The sequence below is a fragment of the Callorhinus ursinus genome, unplaced genomic scaffold (genome assembly GCF_003265705.2).
Source record: "Callorhinus ursinus isolate GAN/ISIS: 27379988/994484 unplaced genomic scaffold, GSC_fseal_2.0 scaffold11, whole genome shotgun sequence".
NCBI lineage: Eukaryota > Metazoa > Chordata > Mammalia > Carnivora > Otariidae > Callorhinus > Callorhinus ursinus.
Genome location: NW_027397073.1, coordinates 22551177 through 22566396, shown reverse-complemented (window position 1 = coordinate 22566396; position 15220 = coordinate 22551177). Strand labels below are relative to the sequence as shown.

Genomic DNA, 15220 nt, shown 5'->3' with positions numbered 1-15220 from the left:
CAACATAATTTCTACCCTGCTATCCCTCATTCACTCCCATCCAGGTATTCTGGTCCCCATTGCTCTTTGTTGCACACACCAAGTATGTTCCTTTTCCCTTTAGTAACCTTGTGTGTACGTCTCACTTCGTTCAGGTTTCTGCTCAAAGGCATCCCCAGGAGGCCCATCCCCATCTCCTTTGTATTCTCTATCTCTTTACATTGCGTTGAATATTTATTCATTTATGGCCTACCTTCTTTTTAAAAAATTTTTTTTTGTTTAAATTCAGTTTAGTTAACATACAGTGTATTATTAGTTTCCGGGATAGAATTTAGTGATTCATCAGTTGCATATAACACCCAGTGCTTATTACATCATATGCCTCCTTAATGCCCATCACCCAGTTATCCCAGCCCCCATCCCCCTCCCCTCCAGCAACCCTCAGTTTGTTTCCTAGAGTTAAGTTATGGTTTGCCTCCCTCTCTGTTTTTATCTTATCTTTCCTTCCTTTCCCCTATGTTCATCTTCTTGTTTCTTAAATTCCACACATGAGTAAAATCATATGGTATTTGTTTTTCTCTGAATGACTTTTTTCACTTATCATAATACCCTTTAGTTCCATCCCTTTCATTGCAACTGGCAAGATGGCAAGATTTCATTCTTTTTGATGGCTGAGCAATATTCCATTGTGTGTGTGTGTGTGCGCGCGTGCGCGTGTGTGTGCGTGTGTGTGTGTGTATCACATCTTCTTTATCCATTCATCTGTCTATGGACATCTGGTCTACCTTCTTCACTTTTAACATCAGTTCCATGAGGGCAAGGACTTTGCTGTTGTAATGAATCTGAATGAATGAAGGAATGAATGAACACACAAACTGTGGATGAGCTGCTCATTTCTTTCTCACCCTGATTCTGCCTGACTGGTGATGTCTTCTTGGCCAGTTTTGTCCACTCTCTGTGCCTCTCTGTCTGTATTTGTGAAATGAGGGGAAATGTCAGGCTGGGGAGCGAGATTTTCAATGTGGCAGGCCTCTTGGCTCCCTCCCTTCCACACTGCTTGGGTAGCTTGCTACTTTGTTTATGTATCAGAAGAGCCTCTTGCCAGGCAGGATAGGAAGCTGGACTATGGGGAGTTGATGACTAATGCAGGCGTCTCTCCCCTTACACCTGGGAAGAAAAGCCAGCTCAGGCCACCTGGAACAAACAAACAATGCTCTCTTTTGGGTTTGCATCTTTTCTACACTTACCCCCCTGTTGCTCCTCCTCCTACCAGAAACTTAATGGAATCCTGATGCCCTGTTTCCTCATTCTAACAAGGTGCATTAGAAAATTCAATGTATCCACAAGTATTCATCATATAGTTACTCCTCTTCCAAATGTCTTTGCATAGAGTTGTAAGAGGAGCAGTGTCCTTGGACTCTAGAACCATGTATATTTCTGTTCAACTCTGGCTCTTTTCTAGCTGTGTGAGCCTGGGCAGATGTCTCTACCTTTCTGAGCCTCAGAAAGGGGACATCTGCAGCACAGGGACAGTAGGCCCATTTCACATTGTTGAGATAGCAGTTACATGAGGTGATGTGCAGAAGGCACTTGACACAATGACATCACAGTAGAAAAATATGGCAGCAAGCCGGCACTAGAAAATTCAGTGATACCTTGGCTCATGTTGTCTTTCTAGCATCCTTGAAATTCACTCTCTGTATATTTCTGTTCAAATAAATGGCCCATCTTGCCTCTAAGCATGGAACTGGGAACTGCTAGAAATGAGGCCGAGACAAATGGAGAACAGGAGTGAAAACATTAATACATCCATACACCTGGGCCCATTTCAGCAGTGACTGCAGCCTTGTACACTGTTTGCAGTACCCATACTCTTCGGCTGGAGGAGCTTTGAACCCAAGGCTGGGTTTCTTTCTTCCTTACCCATTGTGCCTTCCCTCCAGCACTAGGGTCTGGTCTGGACTGCATGACCCTGACTGTAACCCCAGGCTGGCTCTGGGGGAGGTGGTTCCCTCATCCTTCTCATTGCTGACTCCCCTCCCTCCCTGGAGGGTCTGAGTGGAGGTGGGGAGTCCAGCTCACTTATGATGATGACACATGTCCTGTGAGAAATGGGGCAGAACAAGCACACTGTCAGCCTGCCCTTCATGCAGCTCAGCTCTGCCTCGCCTTCCATGTTTTGAGCTCCACTGTGGGAATGTGGGGAGGGGTGGGAGGGAGGACTGCCCAGGGACAGGTGGGGTCTTGCCAATCCTTCTACTTGATTATGGAGTTTGTCAGCAACAGAAAACTTGTGTGGAAAGGCCAAGAATCTGCAGCTTCCTGTCCGTGGGTGGACAAAGGGGTTTTGTTTACCTGGGAGAACTAGTCTTAAACCCTGGCAACAGAAGTTTTAGGGCAGAGTTACTCTGAGGTGTCTCATTCAAGCCAAGGGCCGGAAAGGCCTTGGATCTACCTGAGAAGGGGAGGCTGGCCTCTGAGCCAGGATGAGGGGTTGGGATTCTACCCAAGGCAAGGAAGGAGAAAGGCCAAAAAGAGAGTCTTCTGTGTCCTGACATGTCAAACTCATTTCCACCTGAGAGACTTGGCATGTTCTTTCCTTGGAATGTTCTCCCTCCTAAGTCTGCTTGGCCTCCTCCTCACTTCGTTTAGTGCTTGTCCAAAGAACACGTTATCTGGGAGGGCTTCCTGAAGCCCCTCTCTCTCAATATGTTGAAATATTATCTCCAAGTGTTCTACTTGGCATATTCAACATGCCTATGAGGTCCTAAGTTAATATTTGACAAATAAAATCATGAATATTTTACCAGGAGTGCCCCAACTGCTGAATGGATCTTGCTGGTGATCAATTTCCAGGATATAAGATAGCTGTCTGAATTCAGAATAAACCATAATAGGGGCGCCTGCTTGGCTCAGTTGGTTGAATATCTGACTCTTGATTTCTGTTCAGGTCATGATCTCAGGGTTGTGAGCTTGAGTCCGTGTCAGACTCTGCACTGGGCGTGAAACCTGCTTGAGATTCTCTTTCTCTACCGGTCCCCGACCTCTGTGTGTGTGTGTGTGTGTGTGTGTGTGTGTGTGTGTGTGTGTGTGTGTAAAGAATAAACTGTAATAACCAAGCAATTCATTGGCTGAAGCTTTCATTTGGCCAAAAGGAATAATACTCAGATAAGGCCTGATAAGAAACTGATGCTATTTATTGTTAGGTGTTTGAGGGTTTCCTCTCACATCCTCTATATCTGTGGAGTTAAACACAGGCTGCTATTTTTGTAAAGTCATTATTAATCTAGTGTAAAAGGAATCACAGTTATGATTTCCCTTCTACTTGAGACTTCCTTCTCCAAACAAAATGATGAAGACCATTGTTAGTGGGACAAGATTCACTTTTTAAATTATAGACACATTGCAAGCTTAGGTAGAGTGGAAACGTTTTGCTTTAACCATCCATGTGTATTTTTAATTAAAGAACTTAAAAAAGAAATGCTGTAGAAATGTTAATTATTATGTCTGTATGTCTTATCAGGCTTGGGCAATTTCTAGCTAATTGAATTGATCACTGAGAGATTGTTTCACTCTGGTGGAGAGGAAAAAGCAGGCAAACTGGCCATATCTCTAGCTCTTTTATGGATCCTATTTATTAAGCCGTGATTGGCTTAACCACAGCGCCAAGCACATCAGTCTCATTCATTCACTCTCAAAATATTTACTGATCACCTACCATGTGCCAAGGTTTTCTAGGGGACTTGGCAGTGACAAAAGTGCTGGGCACGTCTGCCTTCATGGAGCTTTCATTCTAGTGGGGGAGACAGGCAATATCAAAACAAATGAAGTATACAGCATGTCAGAAAGCAACACATACCATGGAAAAAAGGCAGAACAGGGAGATGGGGGTTGCAATGGAAAATGGGGTTGTCGGGGTAGTTCTCGGGTGACATTTGATCAAAGACTAAAGGAGGCCAGAGGGCTAGCTGGTAGAGGGACAGGCTAAGCAGAGGGAATGGCCAGTGGGAGGACCCAAGCATGTTTGAAGAACAGCAAGGAAATTGCTGTGTCTGTACCACAGTGAGCAACGGAGTGGAATAGGAGGTGGGCCAGAGAGGAAAGGGGGCTCCTATCTCTTAGGGCCTGTGCCCACTGAAAGGACCCTTGTGCTTTATTCCCAGTGAAAGCTGAGGCTGATCCAGGGTTTCACGGAGGAGTGACATGATGTGCCCACATTGTAAAAGGATTCCTGAATTGAAGTCTTTGACAGCCTGTGTTATTTTGGTCACAACATCCAAATCCAAGAAAAGGGCTTGCAGACAAAGTCATTCCTGGATATAGTGAGGAGCCTGATGCAAATCTCTATGCGTGCTGCTAATACTCACCACCCTTTAAAGCCTCTGTGTGTTATCTCAGGAATGCTAACGGCCCAAACCAGGAGCAATAGAGTTATGAGCCCTGGACACTTTTGGCTCCACAAGGTCAAGATTCTTCACCCCCCTGGCAACTTTTGCATCTCTGATTGAAGAAAGAGGGTGATCCTAGGAAACGGGACAGGGAAGCTCAGCCTGGGATATTCATGTCAATGTCCTGCTGATAAATTCCTGGTCACAGCAAATGTCATCTTGAGAATCTTACGCTAAGATTTCCTGAATAATTTTTCTCTCTTAAACTTTTGGTATTGATGCAATTGTTCATTTCATGGTTCACGATCTGCTATTTCTGTAAAACCAGGGGCACTTTGTTTAACAGGATTTTTTTAAAAGCTATTTTAAGGTTTGAGAAGCAGCCTGGGAGATGTTTGGAAGCAAAATGTTGATGTTGGAATCACTGGGGTTTTGATTTGTCATGAAGACAAAAAGGTAATGGGTCCTAGCCAGACATTTCTGACAAGTGGGATGGAGCAGGATGACGTATTTTGGACGTCCTCAGTGAGACAGAGGAAGAAGGGATCTAAAGCCTTCAGGAGATGGGAATGCTAGAGCGGATTTATCATATGACACCAGCTCACCCATCTCCTGACTGTGTTCTCCCCAGAGGGTCCAGGGGGTACTCCCTTCACCAAGCTTGGGCAAGATGCGTTTGTAGGGGGAGGCCCAACACCCTTGGAAAAGCTCCATGGTGTCTCTTCTCTATGGGCCAGGAGTGACAGTGGGGACTGCTATCATCAGACTGGACTCCCTGACCTAAGTGGGGATGAGGGAACCTGGGAGCAAGAGGTGGTATCTAACTGCCAAAGACAAGGTGGCTGGTTCCTGAAAGGGTTAGCAGAGCCAAAGTAGTCATCAGAATAGTATGACCAACAGAACATTGCTTTGGCCAGTTGATCCTGATATTCCTTGAAAACCGAAACAGATGGGCAGGCTACTAAAGGGTTACTTGATTTTCATGAATGGAAAAACTCTAGATGTGGTGAAGGTCAATAGAAGGTCATGGACCCTAAACCAATTCCCAGACTTGAGCTAGTTCTTAGACCCAGAGGCCCTTAAATGATAGGGAGGAAAAGTCCCATTGAGGAAATCCTGCTGCACAGCCAACAGTCTGCATTATCAGTCTCCCTCCTAACCTTCCCTAAAGAGCCTGTGGCTGCTCGGCAAGCTGACTGTGCACAAGGGAAAGGATGGAGCCAGACTTCTGGAAACTAGTGAACACTGGAGACCCAAAGTGCCATGATCCGTCCACCAATCAGATGATCAATGGAGTTGGGTTCTGGTCCACCTCAAAGTGGGCCCTGGGGGTCCCCTAACCCACTCTGTAGTTATTTCTGCAGTTCCAAAGGCCATAGTTGGAAAAAATGTCTCCCCAAGTGTGAGCACCCCCATATTGATTAGTATTGGTTAGATGGTAAAAGCATCTCTTCTTTCAGATTCCTAAATGCTGAGTTTGCCCAGCACTTAGAGCACTTCCAGAATGTAGACGGCCACTCACAGATGGCTGCCTCTCGGTGCAGTGTCTGCAGGGGGTGACCATGTTGGCTGTCTAGTGGGTGGCTCGTGAGGCCTAGCGTGCTGCATAGCTGAGCATGACGGAGTACACGGTAGCAGACCGCAAAGGATGAGGAAGAGAACACTGGTCCTGGTTCTGCCATGACTTCCCTGTGCATTGCTGGGCAAGTCAGTTTGTCTTTCTGAGCCTTGGTTTTCTCATCTTTAAGAATAAAGGTTGGGCCAGAAGCCAGTGTTTCTCAACCTTGGAGGCATATTGGAATCACTCAGGGAACTTAACCGTTGCTAATACCTAGGCTCTACACGAGAGATTTTGATGTAATTGGTTTGGGGTGGGGACCCACCACTGATGTTGTTAACATCTCCTCTGGCAATTCAAATGTTTTTTGGATTGCCGCTAGACGAGCTCATTCCTCAGGCTCCTACCAGCTCTGACCCGCTGAGCCTCCGAAATGTTCCTCACCAAGGGACAGAAAGAGAGTCTGACACATTTGAAGTCAAAGTTCCAAAGGGCCTTTGGAGGAGAAAAACCTGAAAACCCCTATCCCCCAAATTAAAATCTGTAGTATTTCTCCTTCGAGGGAGACATTTGATTGGCCAGCCTGCAGAGAGGTTGGGTTGGGGAAGAGCCCAACTATTTTTTCCAGGCATTTCAAGGACATTTTGGAGAGCTGATCAAAGATTTGTCTACCATGTGTGCCTGTGTCCTAGACACAGGCCCACATCTGTCCTTGTGTTTAATATGCCCCTTGCCATATCAATGTTATTATGTAGATTCAGAGAGAGACGCATATCTTCGCTTCCTGAGGATGCTCTCACTTCTCTGTCTCATTCTTATCTTCATCTCTGGCTAGCCTTTGAAAAAGGGTTGCTCCTATTCTCCAAATAGGAATATTGGTTCTGGTTCAACCACAAACTAGCTGAGTGACCTCAAAGATGGGCCTCTCTGTTTCCTTATCTTTTAAACGCTTAGCTCCAAAGTGTCTTATGGATGAAATGCTCTATACTTTTGTGTCTCACGGTTAGTTTATTCTACTTCGACTTTATTTTCATGTTGTGTCTGGTGTAAGAAAGTGGTCCAGTTTCATGCTTTTGCATGTAGCTGTCCAGTCTCCCCAGCACCATTTATTGAAGAGACTGCCTTTTCCCCATAGTATGTTCTGAAATGCTATAGCCTAATGTAATTTTATCGATACCTGGCTTATCCACCCAGAATATTAAGCTGAGCTACTTTTCTAAAGCAAAATGGACTCCAAGCTGTTGCAAACCAATTGTGTGCATTGATAGCCGAGGTGGATTTGTGGAGAGCATCTTTCCAGCTTGGTCAACCTTAAAAGAGCCGTGGCCTTTTCCCCCTGGCCTCCTCAGGGACAGATAAACCCAGCTTTGAGGCACTTACAGCAAGGACTGCTAGATGGCGCTGTCTCCCCAGATTTCCAGGGAGTCTATACCTTTCAGCAGATGGCTGACGTAGAATTAACAATTAATGTCCATCGTATCAGCCGGAACTGGCAGAAAATATGTTATACTCCAGAAACTACAGAGAACGGAGATTGCTCAAAGACATTCTTCTGCCAGCCCGGTTCTCTGCTGGCCAAAAGGGTAATCATACACACAGCCTGTCCCATCCACAATTCGGTCCCACGAATAGGGGCTATTAATAACAAGAGTAAATAAGAAATACCAACATCATTGATTCTTATACTTATTTTCTCAGTCTTATTATTTTATTTTGCAAGTTTTCCCTGCATATAACAGAAAACAATCACCGTTGGGTTGGAGGGTGATTATAAGGTAAAACCACATCTGATGTGAGTTCACTTTCACAGCTTAAAATAGGAAACCCACCAGATGAGACACACAGGCGTCTGCTCCGAGTTCATATGGTTGCTGGTAGGGTATCCTACCAGAGGGACCCAAGAGATGTGGTGGCAGGTAGAAAAGGTTTCTTGGCTTTCCTGATCTTCACTTTTCTGTAATAAGGCCATTTGAGTCAAGGACGCACTACAGATATCACTCTCTTCTTCAAAAAGAAAAGATGTTTTTTGTCACACAAGGAGTTAGGGAAGTCTGAAAGAGGGAAAGGCAAAGAGGTCATTTGGCCCCTACTTAGCTCCGCTTCTTGCATTTTTCCCCCTTAGTGTTTGCAAGCTTCGTCACCAGTATTTCCACTGATGCCCAGCTGGGGTACTGGAAGGCAAACTCCTCTTTGAAAAACAGAGCTTTGGGGGAGGAGGTACCTCATTTTCTGCTGCCTGCTCCCCTTATGACTTTTCTGGTAAATGCGGCCATATCAAGGGCCAGGGGGTGGGGCCAGGGCCCAGTGACTTAGGAGGAAGGCAGGACACCGCGGGGGGCCTGGCTCTGCAATATGCAAACTCAGCCTTGCGCAGTGGCCCCCCCCCCCCATTACCGTCTGGCCCTGACGTCTCCTCTGCCCAGAAACTGCAATCTGTCAAAATTAAATCATTTACTGCTCCATTCTCCCTCTGCCACAGCGTTTGCAGCTCACTTTTGCAGGCTGGGGAGACAGAAAGAAGGAACCCCATGCATTTTCTGGATGTTTCCCTTCTAGTTTAATTCTGCCTTTCATGACTTCATGGTGTGCATTGTTTAGATTTAGAAAAATGTTCCCAGTGCCAATTCCTCTGGTGTGCATCTAAAAAAATCATTTTCGGTCAACAACGTCAACAACTCAGACTCCAGGCTGGCCGGGCCGGAGTGGGGGGTGGGGGCGGGGGGGATGCACCACTGGGAAGCAGAGCATCTCCCCTCCTGGCAGGGAGAAGTGAGGCCCCTTGACCAGAGGCGCCAATTACTATTTTAACCACCCTCCCCCATTGCCCCAGAGGCAGCTGGAAAGGAAACCACACATTGGGAGTTCCCACAGAGTCTTGCTGGCTCCCTAAGGCTTCCAGGCATTTGCCCATCTGGTGAGGCCTCCAGAGCAGGGGGCCTAATTAGGCGTCATCTGGCCACCTGAGAAGGCTCGGTGGGCCTTCCCCCGGCTTCCCCCTCCTCCAGGCAGGACTCCACTCTCCCAGCTGCGGATCCCTGGAGCTTGTTTGGTTGAGCAGCTGCTCAGGCTAATTATTGGATAGCAGGGTCCCCAGGTGGCTGCCTCAGATGGGAAGGGGGTGGGCAGGGAGAGGGCTGAGGGACATAAAGGGACAAGGAAGGAAACAAGATGAGGGGCGGGCAGAGAGGGGTCGGAGGGAGTAGAAATGGAAAGCAGAGTTGGATGAGCATTGCGATTCAAATCTCCTGAGCTGGAAGATGAGGAGGGGTCCCTGACCTGCAGCAGGAGAGTGGAATCCATCGGTGGGCCCATCCATGACAGAACCTGCTGTACCCTCTGCCCTCCCTACCTCCCACCACATCACCATATTCTCTATTCCTGCCCTTTGCTTCCCTATGAGCACCTGCCCAGGCTTGCTCCTTCGGTCCAGGGACTAACCAACCATTTTTCCTTAGGAGAACATGACCTTAGAGCCCTCATTTGAGGGGCAGCCTTTAGGAAGGGGGTGGTGTTTAACTGGAAATTATTCTTTGCTCTTGTTGGACTTTTCGGCTTGCAGGCGTGTCTGTTTTGTAAGGTGTCTCGTGCCCTGGTGTCCCTAAACTGTGACAGATGTCCAGCACCTTTGCTAGTCAGTGAACCAGGCTCTGCCCACCCCTTTTTGGGCATTTTCCCTTTGTCTTCTGGGCAACCACCCCGTGACATGAGACAAATGGGAAGAATATTGGGAAATTTTAAGGGGAAGCGGAATGGAAAATAAAATTACCCACAAGAGGTTGTGTTGGCAAAAGATGCAACCTTCGGGCCACTGATGTCCCACTGTCAGTTTGAACCCTCACTTACTAGAAAACTGAGCTGAGCCACTGAAACACTTAATTCCATGGATTTCTTCTCTTGTAAAGTAGGGTTTTTTGAAGCAATAATATGGTGGGGAGTCAGGGGAATGTCCCTGGACTAGGTCAGAATGAACTCTAGTTGTTTAATTTCTGGTCCTGTTATATCTGGGCTATGTGATCATGGGTGAATCATTGCATTTCCTCTTTCCTCCAATATTCCCATTGGAAAATGGAAGAGAATGTTCTGTGAGTGTGCTAGTTTTCTGAGCATATTAGGAGTTAGAATTTTTTGTCTCTGTATTTGGTTAAAAGGGCTCAAGAGGGAATGGCTTTCTCCTGTCTTCTCCCAAAACAGCCACAGTGCAATTGAAAGCAGTTTTGCTCCAGGAAAGGGAAACTGGTGCCTGGAGAACAGCCATTTCGAGATTCATGCGCTGTGCCCCAAACTTCAGAAGGGGGGCTGTCCAGATGTATGCAAATTAATGACCGCTGTGGCAAGAACTGGAAGGGGGGGGGATTTTCAAGGTGGCAGGAAGATGATCTCAGGATTTTGAAGCCTTGTCTGGTTCCCTCATCACTGCCTGCCCATCCCTTGTGAATCCAGGGCCGAGGTGGGAAGCTTCAGCCCGCCGTAGAAGGATCCTGAGATTTGGATTCATCAAACGAGATTCACAAACATGAGCAACTCTCTTCAGAACACTAGAATCCTTTGATTCCATTAGTTACAGGCTGTGGTCAGCTTTGCCCTTCCAGAGGGCCTCGGGTGTAAAACCCAGGTCCACAGGGTGGATCCAGAGAAGTGAACAAAGGAAAAGGATCTTCTTATTAAAGGGTGTCAGCTTTTGGCTGGGTATAGAATTTCTTCGGTGCTGGAGGAAGAGTCCTTGCTGTAAATTACTCTGGGGGCCACGCTAAATCCTAGAGGATAATTGTTGTTATTTTTTGCAGGCCACCAAGCATACTAGTTTTGTCCTCCAGCTCCAACAGAAAATTACTGAATCCTTAATTCAAGCCTATAGATTCTGCAGGGGGCCTGGGGGCTCTGGAGAGTTGATTCGGCCCAGCATGTCACTGTGGTGGGCACCTCTCCTGTGTCTCGGAGAGATGGAAACTAATCCTCTGCTTGACTAACTCCCCCAAAAAAGCTGCCCAGTGCATTCCATTGTGAGCAGTTCAAGGGCTTAGAGGACCGCTCCTTGCTTTGAACTGAAAGCTGCTTCCCTCGAACTCCTGCTCACTAATCCCGGTTCTGCCCTCTGGAACTACATGGGATAAATATAATCCCCCTTTCAGATGAAAGCTCTTCAGATAGGGGAAGCTGGTTATCACATTCCCTAAGTCTTCCTTTATATAAAACACACATTCCAAGTATGACATGGTGTGAAACTCCTGCAGCATCCTGCGGTGGACCTCAGCACGTGCATCCATCAGGATCCAGGAAACACAACACTTCCAAAAGAGACAAATTCATGCAGGAGCTGTTTACACAGCTATGGAAGGACTGAGGGAATAGGCAAATGTGAGATGAGGGAGACATTAGTAACTGCAGGAAACAGCTACCACCTTAGCAGCTGGAGAGCGACTGAGGGGAGCGTCCCTGAGCCCAGAACCACGGGAGGGCCACCCACGGCAGGGCAGGGACAGTGACGGTGCCAGGACTTTGGAAGGTGGAAGCTCTGAGGGGCGCTGTTTCACTGATGCTGGGACCACCAATGCCCTGTTGGTGCTCCTGTGGAGCTTGCAGTCAACTAAGCCTCTATATACATGAAGCAGGTGAGGCCAAATCTGTAGTTTTAAAAATGAGTGTTTGGCTCAAGTTCAGGTCTCCAGCGGATCTGTTTCTTTCTTTCTTTCCCAGCAGACTGCCCCTTTCCTCTGGTGATTGTGCCCTTCTTTTTCCCTTGGGAATTTGCCCTGCTGCACGCATGTGGCTGGGCTGTCATATGACCCAACATGAAGCAGGGGAGGGGAGGGGGGAGAGGGGAGGGCACACTTTGCAACTTGGGCAGAGATGCTGAGGGACACGTGGTTGGTGGAAATGACCCGGATGAGGACACTTCTTACAGAAGCAGGTGTTTGGGTTCTCTACTGACATCCCTGGGTTTTTCCAAGACCCTGGTGTTCACCTCTCTTTTTACTATTATTGCAAGCACTTCTCAGTATCCCTCCCATAAAGTCCTTTCTTTCTCAGGTAACCTAGGGTCTACTTCAATTGCTTACAACCAAAGAACCTGGAACGATATGCAGTCTTTATCTGTATTCCTTACAGGCAAGAAGAAACCATCTCACTCGGTGGAGATCTATCAGATATTGACTGGAAAGCCGGCACACCAGCTATCCCTCTTTCTGTCTTCACAATATTAGAAGCGCAGTGAATTACTGCCAACCTGGAAAGTAAACTCCTCTTGGTGTGCTGAAGAGAGCTATCCTTACTGCTATGGAGTTTCAAAATCTGTGATGCAGATAAATGTATGGGAATCAGGTCTGGAAAAAACATTTGTATGTGACGCCTTTGATTTGGTCGTATCAAAATGGGCACATCAAAATATAAAAATATCTTTTTCGTTTCCTAGAAATGTGAACAATGAACACCTCAAAGCCTCATTCCATTCCTGGGTTTGACTTTCCTGCACCTCTAAAATTCACTCAGAAATGGGATGAAGATCAGGAAGTCAGTGTGGATATAATTCTATTAATTGACACTTTAGAAAAATTTCTGAAAATTAAATTGCTTTACACGGCTGTCAAAATATCTTCAAAGCAGTTGCATCAAAATATCATGTATCTGATTTCTATATGTCCCTATGAGTCATAAACATGTGTCAAATATATGTTTTTTGCAAGAGGACCACACCCATCATCACACACTACTTTTGAGATGGACAGAACTGAGTTTATTAATAGCATATACACTCAGTAATTCAACTAGTTAAGAAAACTCTTCGTCATGTAACTGTCATTCAGTCCATGTTTATCCACATTGTCCATGGGTATAGTTTGACAATGACTTCTTGAAACCTCAACCCAGGAAAATGTTGGCTTCCCTTATAACTTCTCAGCACAGACACAAGGTTAGTTTGGTAAAGCTTGTTTGATAAAAACCGTGGTGGCACCAAGTAATTATGTTCAATCATTATCTTTTAAATATTAAAAGATATTTACTCTTTTAAAAGTTTTCCAGGTCCTGGTTTCTAGTAGGGAAGCCGTAAGGGGAGGGACCCTTGAAAGACCACCAACTGGCTGTCCTTCTCAACACTTGAAGTGGCCACCATGCTTGTCTCCTGAGGGGTCTGGCCACACGGCCATTCACCCTCGGATGTGTTCACCTTTGCCATGGGGGCTCCCAAACAATATGATGGAATACTCTATGAGTTTCATACTTATTGCCTTAAACCTTTAAAGATAAATGAATTTCCAGAAAATATTATGAAAACCATTCCTCTTTGGACAGCTGACTCCGATTTGGTTGGATTCTGTAGTGCAAGCTTTAGAGGCAGAGTGAATAAAGTATTTCATGTTTGGAAGTATGATAGTTTTGCTCATGGAAATGAAGTTCAGAAAGGCTTGACCAAAAATAAAGAATGCCAAGAACAATTTCTCATTCCAAATTTGGCTCTCACTGATAAACAAGAGTTTGAGATTACTTACGTGGTACCATGGTCCAAAATAGAAAAACCTCCAAAGGAGTCCATGAACTGGTTGTTTTCCAGATGAAACCTCATGGGCCAGCTCTGTGGGGTGATGCATCTAAGAGGGAAGTTGATGCCCCTGTAGACTTAAGCTACATGAAACCAATTGGTGTTCTCCACCCAGAGTACGGAGCAACCGGCAGAGTTCATGTTCTTTGGTGAAATGAGTGTGGGTAGTCACGTAGCTGGGAGACCTCAGTCTCATGAGAACCTCAGACTTGTGGTGGCTGTTCGGGAAGATGTCAACTACTAAGTGTCACAGCGGAATATGCTTCTGATTCCTGTGTCATTTCACTGTTGAAATAGTCTCCTACTGAAATACGCAGCATTTCATTAACTGCTCTAAAATGTGTCTGTTAAGGGGCTTAGATACTCCCAAGAGATTCTCACTTTTATTTGAAGGAGGTGGTAATTTAATTAGCTACGTCCCTTGCATTTTCGAAAGCCAACTCTGTCTTTTGCCACCACTGCTTCCGGAGATAGTTCTGTTCATTTCCCCCATGGATTTAAGTATCTGTTATAAGTTAGAAATTGTTGCCACTACTGCATGATCTTGATTTTTCATTTCTTTCAGAATATCTCTTCTTCTGTGTTTTGACAACCCTTTGCTTTATAACATTTTATTATATTCCAATGATGATGTCACATTTCCATACCTGTGACAGTATTTTAACATTATTTGTACACAATGTCTAGCTTTTCATCATGTCTGTTTTTCTGAGATTTTTAAACAATTTCTTTCCTCAGTAAAGTTTATTTGGTGACATCAAATGTGATTCATAAAAATTTAGGTCAAATATATGTCTTTACTTTGAAAAGTACAGTATCATCTGTATTAATTATGGTTTCACATTAATTATTAGTCCTTCTAACTTGGAAAATAATGTAATTAGGTCTTCGTATTAAAAAACTTTAGAAGACTTGTTGGTTTATATGCTGAAGTGTGTTCATTTAAAATTAATTTTACTGAGGCTCCTCAAGATGTTAAAAATAGAGCTACCCTACGACCCAGCAATTACACTACTAGGTATTTACCCCAAAGATACAGACATAGTGAAAAGAAGGGGCACCTGCACCCCAATGTTCATAGCAGCAATGTCCACAATAGCCAAACTATGGAAGGAGATGCCCTTCAGCAGATGAATGGATAAAGTTGTGGTTCATATATACAATGGAATAGTACTCAGCCATCAAAAAGGATGAATATCTACCATTTGCATTGACATGGATGGAACTAGAGGGGATTATGCTAACTGAAATACGTCAAGCAGAGAAAGACATGTATCATATGATTTCACTCATATGTGGAACATAAGGAATAGTGTGGAGGATCACAGGGGAAGGGAGGGAAAACTGAATGGGAAGAAATCGGAGAGGGAGACAAACCACGAGAGACTCTGGACTCTGGGAACCAAACTGAGGGTTACAGAGGGAGGGAGTTGGGGGGAGGGGTTAACTGGGTGATGGGCATTAAGGAGGGCACGTGTGGTGGTGAGCACTGGGTGTCATACACAACTGATGAATCATTGAACATTATATCAAAAACTAATGATGTACTATATTCTGGCTAATTGAACATAATAATAATGAATAAAATAAAATAATTTAAAAAATAAAATTAATTTTATTAATTTTTACTGCATTTTATTTATTTTATTTTTTAAAGTTTGTTTATTTTAGAGAGGGGTGGCGGGGCAGGGGAGAGGGCGAGAGAATCACTAGCAGACTCCCCGCTGAGCACAGAGACCAATGCAGGGCTCAGTCCCACAA

The 15220-nt window shown here is 45.3% G+C and overlaps 1 pseudogene; it reads left to right on the top strand.

Annotated features, from left to right (window-relative positions):
* The window catches only part of LOC141373671 (protein NipSnap homolog 3A pseudogene), a 172256-nt pseudogene extending 158267 nt beyond the window's left edge, over nucleotides 1-13989 (top strand).
* Nucleotides 13990-15220: the final 1231 nt, after the last annotated feature.